The sequence below is a fragment of the Salmo salar genome, chromosome ssa11 (genome assembly GCF_905237065.1).
Source record: "Salmo salar chromosome ssa11, Ssal_v3.1, whole genome shotgun sequence".
NCBI classification, from domain to species: domain Eukaryota; kingdom Metazoa; phylum Chordata; class Actinopteri; order Salmoniformes; family Salmonidae; genus Salmo; species Salmo salar.
The window spans coordinates 59941639-59964814 of NC_059452.1; the positions used below are offsets into that span (position 1 = coordinate 59941639).

General features: G+C 44.6%; 1 protein-coding gene across 6 annotated transcripts in view; it reads right to left on the reverse strand.

Annotated features, from left to right (window-relative positions):
- Positions 1 to 23176, reverse strand: part of LOC106562870 (netrin-G2) — a 167992-nt gene that overhangs the window by 86120 nt on the left and 58696 nt on the right. The gene's annotated exons all lie outside the window — the stretch shown is intronic.

Genomic DNA, 23176 nt, shown 5'->3' on the forward strand with positions numbered 1-23176 from the left:
TGTAGGCCGTCATTGTAAATAAGAATTTGTTCTTAACTGACTTGGTTAGTTTAATAAAGGTAAAATACAAAATAAAATATATACATATATATATATATTTTTTGTGCATATGCCAAAGAACTCCATGTCTGAAAGGCCTCGCTGTAACAGCTACTGGTTAGGTCCCAAATGGCACCCTATTCCCTATATAGTGCACTACTTTTGACCAGGTACACTATGTATGGAATAGGGTACCATTTATGACACACAGTTACTGTATCTTATTTCTTTAGCCAAACTGTAGAACTGTAAACTCTAGCTGGCAATGGATCACACCACTTTAGACTCTGTTCACACACACACATCCAGTGCATTCAGAAAGTATTCAGACCCTTTGACTTTTTCAACATTTTGTTAAGTTACAGCCTTATTGTAAATTAACCCATAAAACAATCACAATGTCTGCTCTATATTTTGACTTTTATTTTCTTGTATGAGCTTTCTATTTTCACTGTATATTTGACAGTTTAGTGGGACTTGTATTTTGAAAGCAGGTTTTTTGCATTCTCTGTTTTACGCGCCAAGAGTATATGGAAAACGGGCACGAGAGAGGAAAAGGAAAATATGTTTTTGTTAAGGTTGTTCAAGCACCCAAGAAACAACATCAAACTTAGCACCTAGCTGGAAAGAGAACAATACTGTCTTTCAATATTGGTCTTGTTTCAGAAATCTTTCTAATTATTTTGAACGTGTACTGAACGGATATTTGTGTTGTAATTGATGTTCTGCTAGCAGTATGACATTATTAGCTGTAGCCTAACTCCACTGTGTGCTGGCTAATTTTAGTTCATCTTGCACCACATTATCAAGCTATTAGCATGTAATCACCTATTTGGGTAGAAATTGTCATGCATATTGATGTGTCAAGCACGCTAATGTAAAGGTGTGTAAAAGTGTTTTGTTTGTGGACTGTATTGTTCATATTGTAAGAGCATTTTTGGTTTGTTTCTCCATCAGCTCTTATGGTGTGTTTATGGAAATGGTACCGCATTAAACTTTCATGAACCATCATTCAGAGAGTACACCATTCATTCACATTTACATAAGTATTCAGACCCTTTACTCAGTACATTGTTGAAGCACCTTTGGCAGTCTCGAGTCTTCTTGGGTATGACGCTACAAGCTTAGCACACCTGTATTTGTGGAGTTTTTCCACGTCAGGTTGGATGGGGAGCGTTGCTGCACAGCTATTTTCAGGTCTCCAGAGATGTTCGATTGGGTTCAAGTCCGGGCTCTGGCTGGGCCACTCAAGGACATTCAGAGACTTGTCCCAAAGCCACTCCTGCATTGTATTGGCTGGGTGCTTAGGGTCATTGTCCTCATACTAAGTTGAACCTTAGTATGAGGTCCTGAGCGCTCTGGAGCAGGTTTTTTATCAAGGATCTCTCCGTTCATCTTTCCCTTGATCCTGACTGGTCTCCAAGTCCTTGCTGCTGAAAAACATCCCCACAGCATGATGCTGCCACCACCATGCTTCACCGTAGGGATGATGCCAGGTTTCCTCCAGAGTTCAATCTTGGTGTCATCAGACCAGAGAATCTTGTTTCTCATGGTCTGAGAGTCCTGTAGCTGCCTTTTGGCAAACTCCAAGCGGGCTGTCATGCCTTTTTACTGAGGAGTGGCTTCCATCTGGCCACTCTACCATAAAGGCCTGATTGGTGGAGAGCTGCAGAGATGGTTGTCCTTCTGGAAGCTTCTCCCATCTTCACAGAGGAACTCTGGAGCTCTGTCAGAATGACCATCAGGTTCTTGGTCACCTCACCGACCAAGGACTTCTGCCCCGATTGCTCAGTTTGGCTGGGCGATCAGTTCTAGGAAGAGTCTTGAGGGTTCCAAACTTCTTCCATTTAAGAATGATGGAGGCCACTGTATTCTTGGGGACCTCCAATGCTGCAGAAATGTTGTAGTACAATTCCCCAGATCTGTGCCTCGACACAATCCTGTCTCAGAGCTCTACGGACAATTCCTTTGTTCTCATAGCTTGGTTTTTGCTCTGACATGCACTGTCAACTGTGGACCTTATATAGACAGGTGTGTGACTTTCCAATCAATTGAATTTACCACAGGTAGACTCCAATCAAGTTGTAGAAACATCTCAAGGATTATTAATGGAAACAGGATGCACCTGAGCTAAATTTTGAGTCTCATAGCAAAGGGTCTGAATACTTAGGTAAATAATATATTTCTGTTTTTTGTTTTAAATACATTTGCAAAAATATCTAAAAACCTATTTTCGCTTTGTCATTATGGGGTATTGTGTGTAGATTGGTGAGGCACATTTATAATTGAATACATTTTAGAATAAAGCTGTAAAGTAGCAAAATGTGGAAAAATGGAATGGTGTGAATACTTTCTGAATGCACTGTACATGCAAATACACACCCACACACACCAGTGGAGGCTGGTGAGGGGAGAATGAATCATAATAATGGCTGGAACAAGGTGCCACAACCTCCTGTGGCACAAACACACACACATACACACTCCATAGTGTGGAGCCGGGTCATTGATCAGCAGGCCAATGGCCTCGCCTGATGTCTTCACCCCCCTTTCCCCTTTCCCTTCCTTCCCTCCCTCCTCCCATTGTAAATTCAGCAGAGCTAATTGGACATGACTGCCTTTATGTTCCCGCTTCATAAATTTCTTTACTCTGAAGGAGGAGGATCGATTTTCCTGGAGTGCAGTGCAGTCTTCCGGAGTGTGTGTGTGTGTGTGCTCATGCGTGCGTGAGTCTCTTCAAACTATCTTCGCTTCACCAATCCTCTTTTCTCTATCGCTCTCTTTTTCTTTGATGGGCTCAGTAAATCTATAACGGAACTCCCCTTCGATGATCTGGTGACCGGAATAATTATGCGCTCGTGCACGTGCATCTCCTTCAAACGATCTTCGCCTGACCAATCCTCTCTCTCTTTTTAATTCAATTCAATTAAAGGGCTTTATGGGCATGGGAAACATATGTTAACATTGCCAAATCCAGTGAATTAGATAACAAACCAAAGTGAAAAAAACCACAAAAGTAAAAAAAAAAATACACACCTACTCATACAAGGGTTTTTGTTAATTTTTACTATTTTCCACATTATAGAATAACAGTGAAGACATCAAAACTACAAAATAACACATATGGAATCAAAACAGTGTTAAACAGATCAAAATATATTTTAGATTCTTCAAAGTAGCCACCCTTTGCCTTGATGACAGCTTTGCACACTCTTGGCATTCTCTCAACCAGCTTCACCTGGAATGCTTTTCCAACAATCTTGAAGGAGTTCCCACATATGCTGAGCACTTGTTGGCTGCTTTTCCTTCACTCTGTGGTCCAACTTATCCAAAACCATCTGAATTGGTTTGAGGTTGGGTGATTGTGGAGGCCAGGTCATCTGATGCAGCACTCCATCACTCTTCTTCTTGGTCAAGTAGCCCTTACACAGCCTGGAGGTGTGTTTAGTCATTGTCCTCTTGAAAAACAAATGACAGTCACACTAAGCACAAACCAGATGGGATGTTGTATCACTGCAGAATGCTGTGGTAGCAATGCGGGTTAACTGTGCCTCGAATTCAAAATAAATCACCCAGAGTGTCGCCAGCAAAGCACACCATCACACCTCCTCCTCCATGCTTCACAGTGGGAACCACATGTGGAGATCATCCGTTCACCTACTCTATGTCTCACAAAGACACTGCGGTTGTAACCAAAAATCTCAAATTTGGACTCAGACCAAAGGATAGATATCCTCCGGTCTAATCTCCATTGCTCGTGTTTCTTGGCCCAAGCAAGTCTCTTCTTATTATTTGTGTCCTTTGATAGTGGTTTCTTTGCAGCATATCGACCATGAAGGCCTGATTCACACAGTCTCCTATGAACAGTTGATGTTGAGATGTGTCTGTTACTTGATCTCTGTGAAGCATTTATTTGGGCTGCAATTTCTGAGGCTGGTAACACTAATGAACTTATTCTCTGCAGCAGAGGTAATTCTGGGTTCACATAGTAATTCGTTACGGATCGATAACTAAATCAACATCTGCATTTTGAAAGAGTATTTTTTTAAATCATTATTTTACTAACAAAATGTGTTTATTTGTTTATTAGGCTACTGTGCAGTCTACAATACATACTGTAGTTAACATGGAAAAGTGCCTAACATAAGGGAGAGCAGGCCATGTCTGTACTACAGAATGCTGGGCACGCGGGAGACCGGGGTTCAAATCCCCGGTGGGGAGGAAGCAGTAGGCTGTCCTTGTAAATAGGAATTTGTTCTTAACTGATTCCATATGTGTTATTTCATAGTTGTGATGTCTTCACTATTATTCTACAATGTAGAAAATAATAAAAATATAAAAAATCCTGGAATGAGTAGGTGTGTCCAAACTTTTGACTGGTACTTGCTGGAACAAAAAAATAAGGTCGGCAGTACAGTACTGAGCTATTTACGAGGAAGGAGTAGGCTGTCCTTGTAAATAAGAATTTGTTCATAACTGACTTGCCTTGTTTAACCAATACCCAAATTGAGATGAAGTGAAATATAAACATCCGCATTGGAATGTCCTTTTATCGCCTTCAATTTTTTTTATTAACAAAAGCATAAAGATGTTGATGAAAAAATACTGTACTGCTGTTTTGAGTTATAAATGTAACACTCTAGAGTACTTAACCTGTCTAGGATAGGGGGCAGTATTTTCACGGCCGGATAAAAAACGTACCCGATTTAATCTGGTTACTACTCCTGCCCAGAAACTAGAATATGCATATAATTAGTAGATTTGGATAGAAAACACTCTAACGTTTCTAAAACTGTTTGAATGGTGTCTGTGAGTATAACAGAACTCATATGGCAGGCCAAAACCTGAGAAGATTCCATACAGGAAGTGCCCTGTCTGACAATTTGTTGTACTTCTGTTGCATCTCTATCGAAAATACAGCATCTGTGCTGTAACGTGACATTTTCTAAGGCTTCCATTGGCTCTCTAAAGCCGCCAGAAAGTGGAATGGGGTGTCTGCTGTCTCTGGGCAAAGGACAGCAGCTGAGTTGGTGAGTGGTCAGCCTGGCGACAGTGACACTGAGATGTGCGGGTACGAGACTACTCCATTTTTTTCTTTCAGCCTTTGAATGAATACAACGTTTCCCAGTTGGAATATTATCGCTATTTTACGACAGAAATAGCATAAAAATAGATTTTAAACAGCGTTTGACATGCTTCTAAGTACAGTAATGGAATATTTTGAATTTCTTTGTCACGAAATGCACTCGCGCGTCACCCTTCGGATAGTGACCTGAACGCACGAACAACACGGAGCTATTTGAATATTACTATGGATTATTTGGAACCAAAACAACATTTGTTGTTGAAGTAGAAGTCCTGGGAGTGCATTCTGACGAAGAACCGCAAAGGTAATCACATTTTTGTAATAGTAATTCTGAGTTTACTGAGCCTCGACGTTGGCGAGTGTCTGAATAGCTAGCCGTGATGGCCGAGCTATGTACTCAGAATATTGCAAAATGTGCTTTTGCCGAAAAGCTATTTTAACCTCTCTAGGGTAGGTGGGACGAAATCGTCCCACCTACGTAACAGCCAGTGGAATCCCGTGGCGCGTTATTCAAATACCTTAGAAATGCTATTACTTCAATTTCTCAAACATATGACTATTTTACACCATTTTAAAGACAAGACTCTCGTTAATCTAACAACACTGTCCGATTTCAAAAAGGCTTTACAACGAAAGCAAAACATTAGATTATGTCAGCAGAGTACCCAGCCAGAAATAATCAGACACCCATTTTTCAAGCTAGCATATAATGTCACATAAACCCAAACCACAGCTAAATGTAGCACTAACCTTTGATGATCTTCATCAGATGACAATCTTATGTCATTATGTTATACAATACATGCATGTTTTGTTCAATCAAGTTCATATTTATATCAAAAAACAGCTTTTTACATTAGCATGTGACGTTCAGAACTAGCATACCCCTCGCAAACTTCCGGTGAATTTACTAAATTACTCACGATAAACGTTCACAAAAAACAGAACAATTATTTTAAGAATTATAGATACAGAACTCCTTTATGCACTCGCTATGTCCGATTTTAAAATAGCTTTTCGGTGAAAGCACATTTTGCAATATTCTAAGTAGATAGCCCGGCATCAAAGGGCTAGCTATTTAGACACCCACCAAGTTTAGCCCTCACCAAAGTCAGATTTACTATAAGAAAAATGTTATTACCTTTGCTGTTCTTTGTCAGAATGCACTCCCAGGACTTCTACTTCAATAACAAATGTTGGTTTGGTTCAAAATAATCCATAGTTATGTTCAAATATCCTCTGTTTTGTTCGTGCGTTCAAGACACTATCCGAAGTGTAAAGAAGGGTGACGCGCCCGACGCGTTTCGTTGACAAAAAATTCTAAATATTCCATTACCGTACTTCGAAGCATGTCAACCGCTGTTAAAAATCAATTTTTATGCCATTTTTCTCGTAAAAAAGCGATAATATTCCGACCGGGAAACCGTGTTTACGTTCAAAGAGAGAGAAAATAAAAACATGGGGTCGCCTCGTGCACGCGCCTCAGTCTCATTGTCCTCTGATAGACCACTTACCAAAGGCGCTAATGTTTTTCAGTCAGGGGCTGCAAAGACATCATTCAGCTTTTTCCCGGGTTCTGAGAGCCTATGGGAGCCGTAGGAAGTGTCACGTTACAGCAAAGATCTTACATTTTCAATAAAGAGAGTCAAGAAGCCCAAGGAATGGTCAGAGAGGGCACTTCCTGTACAGAATCTTCTCAGGTTTTTGCCTGCCATATGAGTTCTGTTATACTCACAGACACCATTCAAACAGTTTTAGAAACTTTAGGGTGTTTTCTATCCAAAGCTAATAATTATATGCATATTCTAGTTTCTGGGCAGTAGTAATAACCAGATTAAATCGGGTATGTTTTTTATCCGGCCGTGCAAATACTGCCCCCTACCCTCAACAGGTTAAAATCTGACACCGCGATTGCATAAAGGAGTTCTGTATCTATAATTCTTAAAATAATTGTCATGTATTTTGTGAACGTTTATGCTGAGTAATTTAGTAAATTCACCGGAAATTTTGGGTGCGTATGCTAGTTCTGAACATCACATGCTAATGTAAAAAGCATTTTTTTTATATAAACATGAACTTGATTGAACAAAATATGCATGTATTGTATAACATAATGTCCTAGGAGTGTCATCTGATGAAGATCATCAAAAGGTTAGCGCTGCATTTAGCCCTTGTTTTTTTAATTTTTTTGGGGTGACATATATGCTTGCTTTGAAAATGACTGTGTGATTATTTCTGGCTGGGTACTCTCCTGACATAATCTAATGTTTTGCTTTCGCTGTAAAGCCTTTTTGAAATCGGGCAATGTGGTTAGATTAACCTGTTAGGGCTAGGGGGCAGTATTGACACGGCTGGATAAAAAACATACCCGATTTAATCTGGTTACCACTCCTACCCAGTAACTAGAATATGCATATACTTATTACATATGGATAGAAAACACCCTACATTTTCTAAAACTGTTTGAATGGTGTCTGTGAGTATAACAGAACTCAAATGGCAGGTCAAAACCTGAGAGATTCCTTTACAGGAAGTGGCCTGTCTGACCATTTCTTGAACTTCTTTTCCATCTCTATCATTTACTAAGGATCTCTGCTCTAACGTGACACTTCCCACGTCGTCCATAGGTGCTCAGAGCCCGGGAAAAAACAGAATGTCGTCATTCCAGCCCCAGGCTGAAACACATTATCGCCTTTCTCAAGTGGCCGATCAAGGGACACTGGGCTTATGCGCGTGACCCCGACCGCCCCCGCCTTTGGGATTTTTTCCTCTGTTTGCCGAAAAGGAGATTCCCTGTCGGAATATTATCGCTTTTCTACGAGAAAAATGTCGTAAAAATTGATTTTAAACAGCGGTTGACATGCTTCGAAGTACGGTAATGGAATATTTAGAATTTTATTGTCACGAATTGCGCCATGCGCGCGACACTTCTTTACTATTTCGGATAGTGTCTGGAACGCACGAACAAAACGCCGCTATTCGGATATAACGATGGATTATTTTGGACCAAACCAACATTTGTTATTGAAGTAGCAGTCCTGGGTGTGCATTCTGACGAAGACAACAAAAGGTAATCAAACTTTTATAATAGTAAATATGATTATGGTGAGTGCTAAACTTGCCGGGTGTCTAAATAAGCGAGCCCGTGATGCCTGGGCTATGTACTTAGAATATTGCAAAATGTGCTTTCACCAAAAAGCTATTTTAAAATCGGACATATCGAGTGCATAGAGGAGGTCTGTATCTATAATTCTTAAAATAATTGTTATGCTTTTTGTGAACGTTTATCGTGAGTAATTTAGTAAAATGTTAGCGAATTCCCCGGAAGTTTGCGGGGGTATGCTAGTTCTGAACGTCACATGCTAATGTAAAAAGCTGGTTTTTGATATAAATATGAACTTGATTGAACAAAACATGCATGTATTGTATAACATCATGTCCTAGGGTTGTCATCTGATGAAGATCATCAAAGGTGAGTGCTGCATTTAGCTGTCTTCTGGGTTTTGGTGACATTATATGCTGGCTTGAAAAATGGGTGTCTGATTATTTCTGGCTTGGTACTCTGCTGACATAATCTAATGTTTTGCTTTCGTTGTAAAGCCTTTTTGAAATCGGACAGTGTGGTTAGATTAACGAGAGTCTTGTCTTTAAATGGCTGTAAAATAGTCATATGTTTGAGAAATTGAAGTAATAGGATTTTTAAGGTTTTGAAAATCGCGCCACAGGCTGGCAGTGGCTGTTACGTAGGTGGGACGAATTCGTCCCGCCTAGCCCAGAGAGGTTAACGAGAGTCTTGTCTTTCAAATGGTGTAAAATAGTCATATGTTTGAGAAATTGAAATGATTGTTTTTTTGAGGTATTTGTAATTCGCACCATTGCCTGTTGGCTAGGGGTTCTGCTGGCGGAACGGGGCTCCGCTGGTGGAACGGGGTTCCGCTAGCGGAACGTCTAGATGCAAGAGGTTAAGCATCGAATACATTGCAAGTTGAGGGATTTTCACAACAGTAGCCGGGTTATAAAAAGTCTATTGTCCTGCTAATAGTAAACATTTGTCTGATGGGCTACACCTGCTACAGTTGTGATGTCTTCACTATTATTCTACAATGTAGAAAATAGTAAAAATATAGAAAAATCCTTGAATGAGTAGGTGTGTCCAAACTTTTGACTGGTACTTGCTTAATTAATTGGATTAATATTATGATGTTGCTATTCCATCAAAAACTAAAAACCCTCTGGGTTTCTGTTAGGATGGAACGGAAAATATGGCGCTGTACAACGTGATGTCCGGCAGTACAGTACTGGGCTATTTAGCTTGTCCCAGAGCAGCACGAAGCAGTGCTAAAATAGTTGTAGGCTTTTGCTTCTAACTTCAATATGCTCTTAAAATAAATAAGACCTTCACCATTTTTAACAGTATATCTAAAAATCATTTTTTCAATGATGTGACTCTCCGCCAATAATTACATTTAGAGGATTGGAGGACTCTATATTAATATCTAAGGGGCATTTTCCGTTAGAATATGTGAGAATATCTGAGAATATCTAAGGGGCTTTTATATCATTCTAAATTAATTAATAATAATAATCGCTTTGTTTTTAAAGGTAACTACATTATGGAGATTTCATTTTCATTTAACCTAGAGTGAGCGAGAAAAAGGCAATTCTTGAACATGGAGTGAGACACTCACTAATTTGTAAATTAAACCAGTTATTTAGATGTATTTATTTCTGGAGAAACCTAACTTGATTATTTAGCAGACATCACTTGCTTATATTCAGTCAACACATATCTTAAAAATATCATGGAATATTTTTACATTTTAGTTTTTCCATGCTTGTCTCAGAGCAGCGCGAAACAATGCTGAAATAGACAGCCACAGCGGGAAGGCTATGTATTCTGTGCCCACTCGTGGTATCTCTCTCTTTCGGGTACAAATCCTTGGAATAGCAGAACAGCATAACGGTCTGGGCGGCCCTTGCTGTGCCTGGTGAGCAGTTGGTCAAGTTCTGTTGTCAGAAGAGGAATGGAAATGTCAGGGTGAACCGAAGACCTGATGAACCCGCCATGTACTGTATGCTGACTCTGCCTGTCGGAGGTGGAGTTCCAGAGCTCACAGGTGTGCCTGGCATGGATTGTGATGCCATCTCGTTCCTCAACGCGCGAGTGAGTCAATGAAAATTCAAGCCATTGACTCACTGATGAATGAAGATGAGTGATTGGCAAAGGCAAACTGTAATCTGCGGGCATCACGGCTCGGTAAGAAATATATATATACTGCTCAAAAAAATAAAGGGAACACTTAAACAACACATCCTAGATCTGAATGAAATAAATAATCCTATTAAATACTTTTTTCTTTACATAGTTGAATGTGCTGACAACAAAATCACACAAAAATAATCAATGGAAATCCAATTTATCAACCCATGGAGGTCTGGATTTGGAGTCACACTCAAAATTAAAGTGGAAAACCACACTACAGGCTGATCCAACTTTGATGTAATGTCCTTAAAACAAGTCAAAATGAGGCTCAGTAGTGTGTGTGGCCTCCACGTACCTGTATGACTTCCCTACAACGCCTGGGCATGCTCCTGATGAGGTGGCGGATGGTCTCCTGATGGATCTCCTCCCAGACCTGGACTAAAGCATCCGCCAACTCCTGGACAGTCTGTGGTGCAACGTGGCATTGGTGGATGGAGCGAGACATGATGTCCCAGATGTGCTCAATTGGATTCAGGTCTGGGGAACGGGTGGGCCAGTCCATAGCATCAATGCCTTCCTCTTGCAGGAACTGCTGACACACTCCAGCCACATGAGGTCTAGCATTGTCTTGCATTAGGAGGAACCCAGGGCCAACCGCACCAGCATATGGTCTCACAAGGGGTCTGAGGATCTCATCTCGGTACCTAATGGCAGTCAGGCTACCTCTGGCGAGCACATGGAGGGCTGTGCGGCCCCCCAAAGAAATGCCACCCCACACCATGACTGACCCACCGCCAAACCGGTCATGCTGGAGGATGTTGCAGGCAGCAAAACGTTCTCCACGGCGTCTCCAGACTCTGTCACGTCTGTCACATGCTCAGTGTGAACCTGCTTTCATCTGTGAAGAGCACAGGGCGCCGGTGGCGAATTTGCCAATCTTGGTGTTCTCTGGCAAATGCCAAACGTCCTGCACGTCGGGACGTCGGGCCCTCATACTACCCTCATGGAGTCTGTTTCTGACCGTTTGAGCAGACATATGCACATTTGTGGCCTGCTGGAGGTCATTTTGCAGGGCTCTGGCAGTGCTTCTCCTGCTCCTCCTTGCACAAAGGCGGAGGTAGCGGTCCTGCTGCTGGGTTGTTGCCCTCCTACGGCCTCCTCCACGTCTCCTGATGTACTGGCCTGTCTCCTGGTAGCACCTCCATGCTCTGGACACTACACTGACAGACACAGCAAACCTTGCCACAGCTCGCATTGATGTGCCATCCTGGATGAGCTGCACTACCTGAGCCACTTGTGTGGGTTGTAGACTCCGTCTCATGCTACCACTAGAGTGAAAGCACCGCCAGCATTCAAAAGTGACCACAACATCGGCCAGGAAGCATAGGAACTGAGAAGTGGTCTGTGGTCCCCACCTGCAGAACCACTCCTTTATTGGGGGTGTCTTGCTAATTGCCTATAATTTCCACATGTTGTCTATTCCATTTGCACAACAGCATGTGAAATTTATTGTCAATCAGTGTTGCTTCCTAAGTGGACAGTTTGATTTCACAGAAGTGTGATTGACTTGGAGTTACATTGTGTTGTTTAAGTGTTCCCTTTATTTTTTTGAGCAGTGTATATATATATATATATATATATATATATATATATATATATATATATATATATATATATATATATATATATCATACATATATATATATATATATATATATATATATATATATATACATACATATATATATATATATATATACTTTATATATATATATATATATATATATATACATACACAGTTGAAGTCGGAAGTTTACATACACTTAGGTTGGAGTCATTAAAACTCGTTTTTCAACCACATCGCAAAGCCCTGACCTCAATCCTATAGAAAATGTGTGGGCAGAACTGAAAAAGCGTGTGCGAGCAAGGAGGCCTACAAACCTGACTCAGTTATGCCAACTCTGTCAGGAGGAATGGGCCAAAATTCCAAACCAAAACTCACCCAACTTATTGTGGGAAGCTTGTGGAAGGCTACCCGAAACGTTTGACCCAAGTTAAACCATTTAAAGGCAATGCTACCAAATACTAATTGAGTGTATGTAAACTTCTGACCCACTGGGAATGCGATGAAAGAAATAAAAGCTGAAATAAATAATTCTCTCTACTATTATTCTGACATTTTACATTCTTAAAATAAAGTGGTGATCCTAACTTTTTTACTAGCATTAAATGTCAGGAATTGTGAAAAACTGAGTTTAAATGAATTTGGCTGAGGTGCATGTAAACTTCCGACTTCAACTGTGTATATATATAAAATTGTTTTTACATTCTCAGAACATTAACCATGTATTCGCTTGTTTTGTGCTGTTCTGTAGTTTCGACCCAATGATTCGTCTGACAAACAAAGAACTTTGTGTCCTGCAGGCCCAGGCATGGATCAAAGCTGGATCAAAGCTGGCGAGACATTCAATAACGTCATCTTCACAGAGGAATCAACCGTGGCACTTGAGCAATTTGCTCAAAATTGCTACAGAAAAAAAGGAAGAAGATCAAGAAGATTAACAAAAACATAAAGATGTTGAAGAATTGCTGTTTTGAGTTATAAATGTAACACTCTAGAGTACTTAAGCATCGAATACATTGCATGTTGAGGGATTTTCACAAAAGTAGCCGGGCTACAAATAGTCTATTGTCCTGCTAATAGGAATCATTTGCATGATGGGCTACATTCTTTATTGTAACCACAATGTCATACATAATTTGTATCTACCTTTCCAATTACTTTTAGAGTTTGGGAATTACAAATGTGCGCTTTCTTTTTAGTTACATTGTTTAGTTCGAACGTGCAGACTTTTTCTTTAAATTATTGTTTTATGTAGGATGGTACATTTTTGACCAGTTGCAATTGTAAGTAGGCCTAAAAAAAAAATCCTACTTCTATTAGGCTGTTAAGCCTCATAACTGGCTGAGGTAGGCTAAGTTATTTTATATAGGTCTAGGCTCTGAAGAATTAGACTCCAATTAAGCGCTCTTGTTTGTAAAGTCAAATTCAAAAGGCACTTGCACACCTGAGCTATCTTTTTTGCAGGTGCATGGTAACAGCCGGATAAGATGAGGAAAAAGAAGAAGGAACCCGCACACTGCTCTTGATCGTATCACTGATCTTTAATAAGCTTTACATATCGGCCTCATGGCCTTCGTCAGAGCTTTTGTGAGTTTTTTAAATTAGCACCCTTATGTAGACCTAGCCACACCCACATCCGTTCCACGCTGACTACATGATTCCATATGTGCTGCTTCATAGTTGTCTTTATTATTCTACAATGTAGAAAATAGTCAAAATTAAGAAAAACCCTTCAATGAGTAGGTATGTCTAACGATGTGCGCTGAGTCGGGAAGCAAATTCAGGGAATAAGTGAAACAAAACCCGAACGCACAGACATGAAACTGAAACAGAAACAATGACGCCTGGGGAAGGAAGCAAAGGGAGTGATACACACACACACACACACACACACACACACACACACACACACACACACACACACACACACACACACACACACATTAATCAGGGAAGTGATGGAGTCCAGGTGAGTCTGATGATGCACAGGTGCATGTAACAATGGTGACAGGTGTGCGCCATAATGAGCAGCCTGGTGACTTAAAGTCAGGGGAGGGAGTACACGTGACAGTACTCCCTCCCCGACGCGCAGCTTCAGCTTCAGGACACCGACCAAAATGACGATCCCGGGGATCAGGAGCGGACAGCTCTCTAGAGGCGCGGCAAACCTGTCAATCCACAGGAGCATGGCGACCTAGAGCGCCGGAGAGAGAGCATACCTGACGGTACCCCCCTCCCCGGCACGTTCGGCTCCAGCCGCAGGACGCCAACCCAAGGAACGATCCCGGGGATCAGGAGCGGACCAGTCACTCCTGCTGATGCGCGGGAACCTGTTGCCGGCTGGGACACAGGAACCTGACAGACCCAACGAGGCAGGGGAGCCTGGCGATCCAGCTGAGGCACGAAAGCCTGACAAGCCGGTGGACGCAGGGGAGCCTGGCAATCCGACGAAGGCATGAAAGCACGACGAGCTGGCTGAGGCATGAGAGTCTGACTAGACAGTCTGGTGATCTGGCTGAGGCATGAAAGCCTGTAGTGTCTCCCGAACCCAACGTCATTCCACCTGACACAAACAAACAAGAAAACACTCCCTGATAATTCCCTTAGGTCTGGCATTATTCTGTGACAATGTGCGCTGAGAGTCGGGAAGCAAGTTCAGGGAGTGTTTTAATAAATAAACACAACATAATACAAAACAAGAACCACGAACAGACATGAAACAGAAACAATGACACCTGGGGAAGAAACCAAAGGGAATGACATATATATACTGCTCAAAAAATAAAGGGAACACTTAAACAACAACATGTAACACCAAGTCAATCACACTTCTGTGAAATCAAACTGTCCACTTAGGAAGCAACACTGATTGTCAATAAATGTCACATGCTGTTGTGCAAATGGAATAGACAACAGGTGGAAATTATAGGCAATTAGCAAGACACCCCCAATAAAGGAGTGGTTCTGCAGGTGGTAACCACAGACCACTTCTCAGTTCCTATGCTTCCTGGCTGATGTTTTGGTCACTTTTGAATGCTGGCGGTGCTTTCACTCTAGTGGTAGCATGAGGTGGAGTCTACAACCCACACAAGTGGCTCAGGTAGTGCAGCTCATCCAGGATGGCACATCAATGCGAGCTGTGGCAAGAAGGTTTGCTGTGTCTGTCAGCATAGTGTCCAGAGCATGGAGGCGCTACCAGGAGACAGGCCAGTACATCAGGAGACGTGGAGGAGGCCGTAGGAGGGCAACAACCCAGCAGCAGGACCGCTACCTCCACCTTTGTGCAAGGAGGAGCAGGAGGAGCACTGCCAGAGCCCTGCAAAATGACCTCCAGCAGGCCACAAATGTGCACGTGTCTGCTCAAACAGTCAGAAACAGACTCCATGAGGGTGGTATGAGGGCCCGACGTCCACAGGTGGGGGTTGTGCTTACAGCCCAACACTGTGCAGGACGTTTGGCATTTGCCAGAGAACACCAAGATTGGCAAATTCGCCACTGGCGCCCTGTGCTCTTCACAGATGAAAGCAGGTTCACACTGAGCACATGTGACAGACATGACAGTCTGGAGACGCCGTGGAGAACATTCTGCTGCCTGCAACATCCTCCAGCATGACCGGTTTGGCGGTGGGTCAGTCATGGTGGGGGTGGCATTTCTTTGGGGGGCCGCACAGCCCTCCATGTGCTCGCCAGAGGTAGCCTGACTGCCATTAGGTACCGAGATGAGATCCTCAGACCCCTTGTGAGACCATATGCTGGTGCGGTTGGCCCTGGGTTCCTCCTAATGCAAGACAATGCTAGACCTCATGTGGCTGGAGTGTGTCAGCAGTTCCTGCAAGAGGAAGGCATTGATGCTATGGACTGGCCCGCCCGTTCCCCAGACCTGAATCCAATTGAGCACATCTGGGACATCATGTCTCGCTCCATCCACCAACGCCACGTTGCACCACAGACTGTCCAGGAGTTGGCGGATGCTTTAGTCCAGGTCTGGGAGGAGATCCCTCAGGAGACCATCCACCACCTCATCAGGAGCATGCCCAGGCGTTGTAGGGAGGTCATACAGGCACGTGGAGGCCACAAACACTACTGAGCCTAATTTTGACTTGTTTTAAGGACATTACATCAAAGTTGGATCAGCCTGTAGTGTGGTTTTCCACTTTAATTTTGAGTGTGACTCCAAATCCAGACCTCCATGGGTTGATAAATTGGATTTCCACTGATTATTTTTGTGTGATTTTCTTGTCAGCACATTCAACTATGTAAAGAAAAAAGTATTTAATAAGATTATTTCATTCATTCAGATCTAGGATGTGTTATTTTAGTGTTCCCTTTATTTTTTTGAGCAGTGTATAAAGGGAAGGTAATCAGGTAGGTGATGGAGTCCAGGTGAGTCTGATGACACACAGGTGCGCATAACGATGGTGACAGGTGTGCTCCATAATGAGCAGCCTGGTGACCTAGAGGCTGGAGAGGGAGCACACGTGACAAACTTTTGACTGGTACTGTATACACAGTGCTGTAATGATGTGCAAATAGTTAAAGTACAAAAGGGAAAATAAATAAACATAAATATGGGTTGTATTTACAATCGCGTTTGAAGCTCTTTCTTGTGGTAACAGGTCACAAATCTTGCTGCTGTGATGGCACACTGTGGTATTTCACCCAGTAGATGTCGGAGTTTATCAAAATTGGGTTTGTTTTTTTAATTCTTTGTGGATCTGTGTAATCTGAGGGAAATGTGTGTCTCTAATAAGGCCATACATTTGGCAGGAGGTTAGGAAGGGCAGCTCAGTTTCCACCTCATTTTGTGGGCAGTGTGCACATAACCTGTATTCTATTGAGAGCCAGGTCTGCCTACGGCGGCCTTTCTCAATAGCAAGGCTATGCTCACTGAGTCTGTACATAGTCAAAGCTTTCCTTACGTTTGGGTCAGTCACAGTGGTCAGGTATTCTGCCACTGTGTACTCTCTATTTAGGGTCAAATAGCATTCTAGTTTGTGCAGTTTTTTTGTAAATTCTTTCCAATGTGTCAAGTAAATTATCTTTTTGTTTTGTCATGATTTTGTTGGGTTTAATTGTGTTGCTGTCCTGTGGCTCTGTGTGGTCTGTTTGTGTTTGTGAACAGATCCCCAGGACCAGCTTGCTTAGGGGACTCTTCTCCAGATTCATCTCTCAATAAAGTAAAAGTCCAGGTGAGTCCCATGAAGCTCTGATGCACATAACGATGGTGATGTGTGCGTAATAATGGGCCGCCTGGTGCCCTTGAGCGCCAGAGAGGGAGAGTGGGAGCAGGCGTGACAGTCCTCCCCCCCCCCCCCCCAAGGTCGCCACCCGGCGAGCCTGACGGGCCGGCCGAGGTGTGGGAGCCGGCCGAGGCATGGGAGCCCGACGAGCTGGCTGAGGCATGACGTGGGAGCCCAACGAGCCGGCTCAGGCATGACATGGCGTGGGAGACCAACGAGCCGGCTGAGGCGTGTGGCCCGACGAGCCGGCTGAGGGATGATGTTGGATGGGAGCCTGCTGAAGTGTCAGGGCCCGACGAGCCAGCTGAGGCATGATGTGGGATGGGAGCCTGCCGAGCCAACTGAGGCAAGAAAAACTCTCGAGCCAGCTAAGGCATGGAAACCCGATGAGCCAGCTGAGGCACCTCCGGTTTCTTCATCAACAGCACCCGGATCCGACATCACCAAAACCAAAACCAAAAATCTCCCTGATGCTTCCAATATTGATGTCTGCATTCTGTAAGGACAGACACCGCCTGGCGCCTGAGAGAGCAGACAAAACCTTTTTGGGTTGGAAGGTTTGTATTTTGTCCTGTCGTTCATTCAATGTAATTGGAGAATCCAGTGGGTTCTGGTAGTCTTTAATAGTTGATTCTAAGATTTGTATTTGATCATGTATATGTTTTTGCTGTTTGTCATTTGTTATAGGGCCAACAAGATTGGAGAAGTGGTTTAGCCATACATCTCCATTTTGGATAGATAACTCTTCGTGTTGTTTTTTTGTGTTTTCCAATTTTCCCAGAAGTGGATAGTCTATCGATTCTTCAATTACATTGAGCTGATTTCTGACATGCTGTTCCTTCTTTTTCCGTAGTGTATTTCTGTATTGTTTTAGTGATTCACCAAAGTGAAGGCATAGACTCAGGTTTTCTGGGTCTCTATGTTTTTGATTGGATACGTTTCTCAATTTCTTTCTTAGGTTTTTGCATTCTTCAGCATGTTCATTTTCTTAAGTTTTCTGTTTTAATTTTTTAGATTTGACAGGAAAGCTGAGAGGTCAAATATATTGTTTAGGTTTTCTACTGCCAAGTTTACACCTTAACTATTACAGTGGAATGTTTTGTCCAGGAAGTTGTCTAAAAGAGATTGAATTTGTTGTTGAATAATAGTTTTTTGGTAGGTTTCCACACTACAGTCCTTCCATCTATGGCATTTCTTAATATTATTCAGTTCCTTAGGCTTTGATGCCTCATGATTGAGTATTGCTCTGTTCAAGTACATTTTGATTTTGCTGTTGTCACATCGTGTGTGTAGGTGGCAGGGAAGTCAGGCACAGGAGAAACAAACTTGGTGTAACTGGAGTTGTTCAATAAAGTAAAAACAAACTCCAAAAACAAAGTACATAATAAAATAAACATGGGTACAATAACCCGTTGCGCACCAATCCAACAACACGAGCACATAACAACAAACAATCTCTGACAAGGACATGAAGGGAAACAGAGGGTTAAATACACAACACGTAATGAATGGGATTGGAACCAGGTGTGTAGGACAACAACACAAAACCAATGGAAAATGGATCAATGATGGCTAGAAGACTGGTGACGTTGACCGCCGAGCACCGCCCGAACAAGGATGGGCATCGACTTCGGCAGAAGTCGTGACAGTACGACGCGCGGATCCAGCAGTGCGTCAACACCGGCCTCGGGGACGACCCGGAGGACGAGGTGCAGGGCGATCCGGATGGAGACGGTGGAACTCTCACAGCAGGGAAGGATCTAACATGTCCTCCACCGGAACCCAGCATCTCTCCTCCGGACCGTACCCCTCCCAGTCCACAAGGTACTGAAGGCCCCTCACCCGATGTCTCGAATCCAGGATGGATCGAACAGAGTACGCCGGTGCCCCCTCGATGTCCAGAGGGGGCGGAGGAACCTCCCGCACCTCAGCCTCCTGGAGCGGGCCAGCCACCACCGGCCTGAGGAGGGACACATGGAACGAGGGGTTAATGCGGTAATCGGGGGGAAGCTGTAACCTATAACATATCTCGTTCACTCTCCTTGGGACTTTAAACGTCCCTACAAACCGCGGACCCAGCTTTGGCAGGGCAGGTTTCGGGTCGAGAGCCAGAACCTGTCCCCCGGTGGGAACACCGGGGCCTCACTACGGTGGCGGTCTGCGCCAATTTTCTGGCGCAGTACAGTGTGCTGAAGGTGGACGTGGCGGGCGTCCCATGTTTCCTCCGCGATCCGGAACCAGTCGTCCACCGCAGGAGCCTCGGTCTGACTCTGATGCCAAGGGGCCCTGATACCCCAACACACACTGAAAGGGAGAGAGGTTAGTGGAGGAGTGGCGGAGCGAGTTCTGGGCCATCTCTGCCCAGGGCACGAACTCCGCCCATTCCCCCAGCCCGTCCTGGCAATAAGACCTCAGAAACCTACCCACATCCTGGTTAACTCTCTCCACCTGCCCGTTACTCTCGGGGTGAAATCCTGAGGTAAGGCTGACCGAGACCCCCAGACGTTCCATGAACACCTTCCAGACCCTCGACGTGAACTGGGGACCCCGATCAGACACTATATCCTCAGGCACCCCGTAGTGCTGGAAGATGTGTGTAAACAGGGCCTCCGCAGTTTGTAGGGCCGTAGGGAGACCGGGCAAAGGGAGGAGACGACAGGACTTAGAAAAACGATCCACAATGAAGGTGGAAGATCGGTTAGGAAATCCACCGACAGGTGCGACCACGGCCGTTGTGGAACGGGTAAGGGTTGTAACTTCTGGGCAGGTGTCTAGAAGCCTTGCACTGGGCGCACACTGAGCAGGAGGAAACATAAACCCTCACGTCCTTAGCTAAAGTGGGCCACCAGTACCTCCCACTAAGACAGAGCACCGTCCGACCGATCACAGGATGACCAGAGGAGGGTGACGTGTGGGCCAAATAGATCAAACGGTCGCGGACAGCAGACGGAACGTACAGACGCCCAGCTGGACACTGAGGGGGAATGGGCTCTGCACGTGACGCCCGCTCAATGTCCGTGTCCAGCTCCCACACTACCGGCGCCACCAAACAAGAGGCTGGGAGTATGGGAGTGGGATCCATGGACCACTCCTCTGTGTCATACAGCCGGGACAGTGCGACTGCCTTAACATTCTGGGAGCCTGGTCTGTAAGAGAGGGTAAACACAAAATGGGTGAAAAACATGGCCCACCTTGCCTGGCGAGGATTCAGTCTCCTCGCCTCCCGGATGTACTCCAGATTGCGGTGGTCAGTCCAGATGAGAAAGGGGTGTTTAGCGCCCTCAAGCCAATGTCTCCACGCCTTCAAAGCCTTGACGACAGCCAACAGCTCCCGGTCCCCCACATCATAGTTTCGCTCTGCCGGGCTGAGCTTCTTAGAGAAGAAGGCACAGGGGCGGAGCTTCGGTGGTGTACCGGAGTGCTGAGAGAGCACAGCTCCTATCCCAGCCTCGGACGCGTCCACCTCCACTATGAACGCCAAAGAGGGATCCGGGTGGGCCAAAACAGGATCCGAGGTAAACAGAGCCTACAGGTGCCTAAAAGCCCCGTCCGCCCCAGCCGACCACTGCAAGCACACAGCGCCCCCCTTCAGCAATGAGGTAATGGGAGCAGCTACCTGACCAAAACCCCGGATAAACCTCCGGTAGTAGTTGCCAAACCCTAAGAATCGCTGCACCTCCTTCACCGGGGTGGGAGTCGGCCAATTACGCACGGCTGCAATGCGGTCACTCTCCATCTCCACTCCTGACGTGGAAAGGCGATACCCTAAGAAGGAGATGGACTGTTGAAAGAACAGGCATTTCTCAGCCTTGACGTACAGGTCATGCTCCAACAGGCGACCAAGCACTCTGCACGCCAGGGACACATGCTCGGCACGTGTAGCGGAGTATATCAGAATGTCATCGATATACACCACTACACCCTGCCCGTGCAGGCCCCTGAAAATCTCGTCTACAAAGGATTGGAAGACTGATGGAGCATTCTTCAACCCGTACGGCATGACGAGGTACTCATAATGCCCTGAGGTGGTACTGAATGCCGTCTTCCACTCGTCTCCCTCTCGGATACGCACCAGGTTGTACGCACTCCTGAGATCCAGTTTAGTGAAGAAGCACGCCCCGTGCATTGACTCAATCGCCATGGCGAACAGGGGTAGCGGGTAACTGTACCCCACCGTGATTTGATTGATACCTTGATACTAAATGCACGGACGCAGACATCCATCCTTCTTCTTCACAAAAAAAACTAGAGGAGACGGGTGAAGAAGAGGACTGAATGTACCCCTGACGCAGGGATTCGGAGACATATGTTTCCATAGCCACCGTCTCCGCTTGCGACATGGGATACACGCGACTCCTGGGAAGTGCAGCGTCTACCATGAGATTTATCGCACAATCCCCCCGTCGATGGGGTGGTAATTGAGTCGCCTTCTTTTTACAGAAGGCGAGAGCCAAATCGGCATTTTCTCCTGCTGACTTCATATTAGGGTCAGAGATTCTGTCACATCGTGTGTGTAGGTGGCAGGGAAGTCAGGCGCAGGAGACACAAACTTGGTGTAACTGGAGTAGTTTAATAAAGTAAAACAAACTCCAAAATCAAAGTACATAATAAAATAAACATGGGTACAATAACCTGTCGCGCACCAATCCAACAACACGAGCACATAACAAACAATCTCTGACTAGGACATGAGGGGAAACAGAGGGTTAAATACACAACATGTTATGAATGGGATTGGAACCAGGTGTGTAGGAAGACAAGACAAAACCAATGGAAAATGAAAAATGGATCAATGATGGCTAGAAGACCGGTGACGTCGACCGCCAAGCACCGCCCGAACAAGGAGGGGCATCGACTTCGACAGAAGTTGTGACAGCTGTGATCTGATTGGGGTGTCAGTGGGCTGACTGTGAACGCTCTGAGAGACTCTCGGTTGAGGTCAGTGATAAAGTAGTCTACAGAACTACTGCCAAGAGATGAGCTATAGGTTTACCTACCATAGGAGTCCCCTCGAAGCCTACCATTGACTATGTACATACAAAGTGTGCGACAGAGCTGCAGGAGTTGTGACCCGTTTTTGTTGGTTATGTTGTCGTAGTTGTGCCTAGGGGGGCATATGGGGGAGGGAAGGCTGTCTCCTCCAGGCAGGTGTTTGTCCCCCTGTGTGCTGAGGGTGTCAGGTTCTTGTCCAGTTCTGGCATTTAGGTTGCCACAGACTAGTACATGTCCCTGGGCCTGGAAATTATTGATCTCACCCTCCAGGATGGAGAAGCTGTCTTCATTAAAGTATGGGGATTCTAGTGGGGGGGATATAGGTAGCACACAGGAATACATTTTTCTCTGTTGAGATCATTTCCTTTTGAATTTCTAGCCAAATGTAAAATGTTCCTCTTTTGATTAATTTAATAGAGTGAGTTAGGTCTGCTCTATACCAAATTAGCATACCCCCTGAGTCCCTTCCCTGTTTCACACCTGGTGGTGGTGGTTTGGTGGATGGGACTACCAGCTCCCTGTAACCTAGAGGGTAACCAGTGGGTCTGTCTCCGCTATACCATGTTTCTTGTAGGATGACAATGTCTGTATTTCTTTGGTGAAGTCTAGGTTCCTGCTTTTTAGGCCAAAGGCAGATGACGTGTCCAATGTTGTTAGTCGTGTGGTTTGGCCTCAGGTCAGTAAGTGTGAGCAGAGCCTGCTGAGCATCTGGTACATGCCATTGGCTTGGGCTAGTGTAAGTGTGCGGGTTGGGCCTGTATTCCTGATCACGACCTGGGCGTACGTGTGACTTCCATGTTGAGGCCCTCTTTGCGGGAGTGGGAGACATGGGGTGAGCAGGAGGGGCATAGGTCTGATCTGAGGGGGCCTAAATGGGTGGACCTGGACCTTTATCTCTCGCTCTCTTTTATGGGCTCAGTTAATCTACAACATAATTCCCCTTCAATGATCTGTTGTCCGGGATAATTGTCAGCCCATTCACAGCTCTTCAC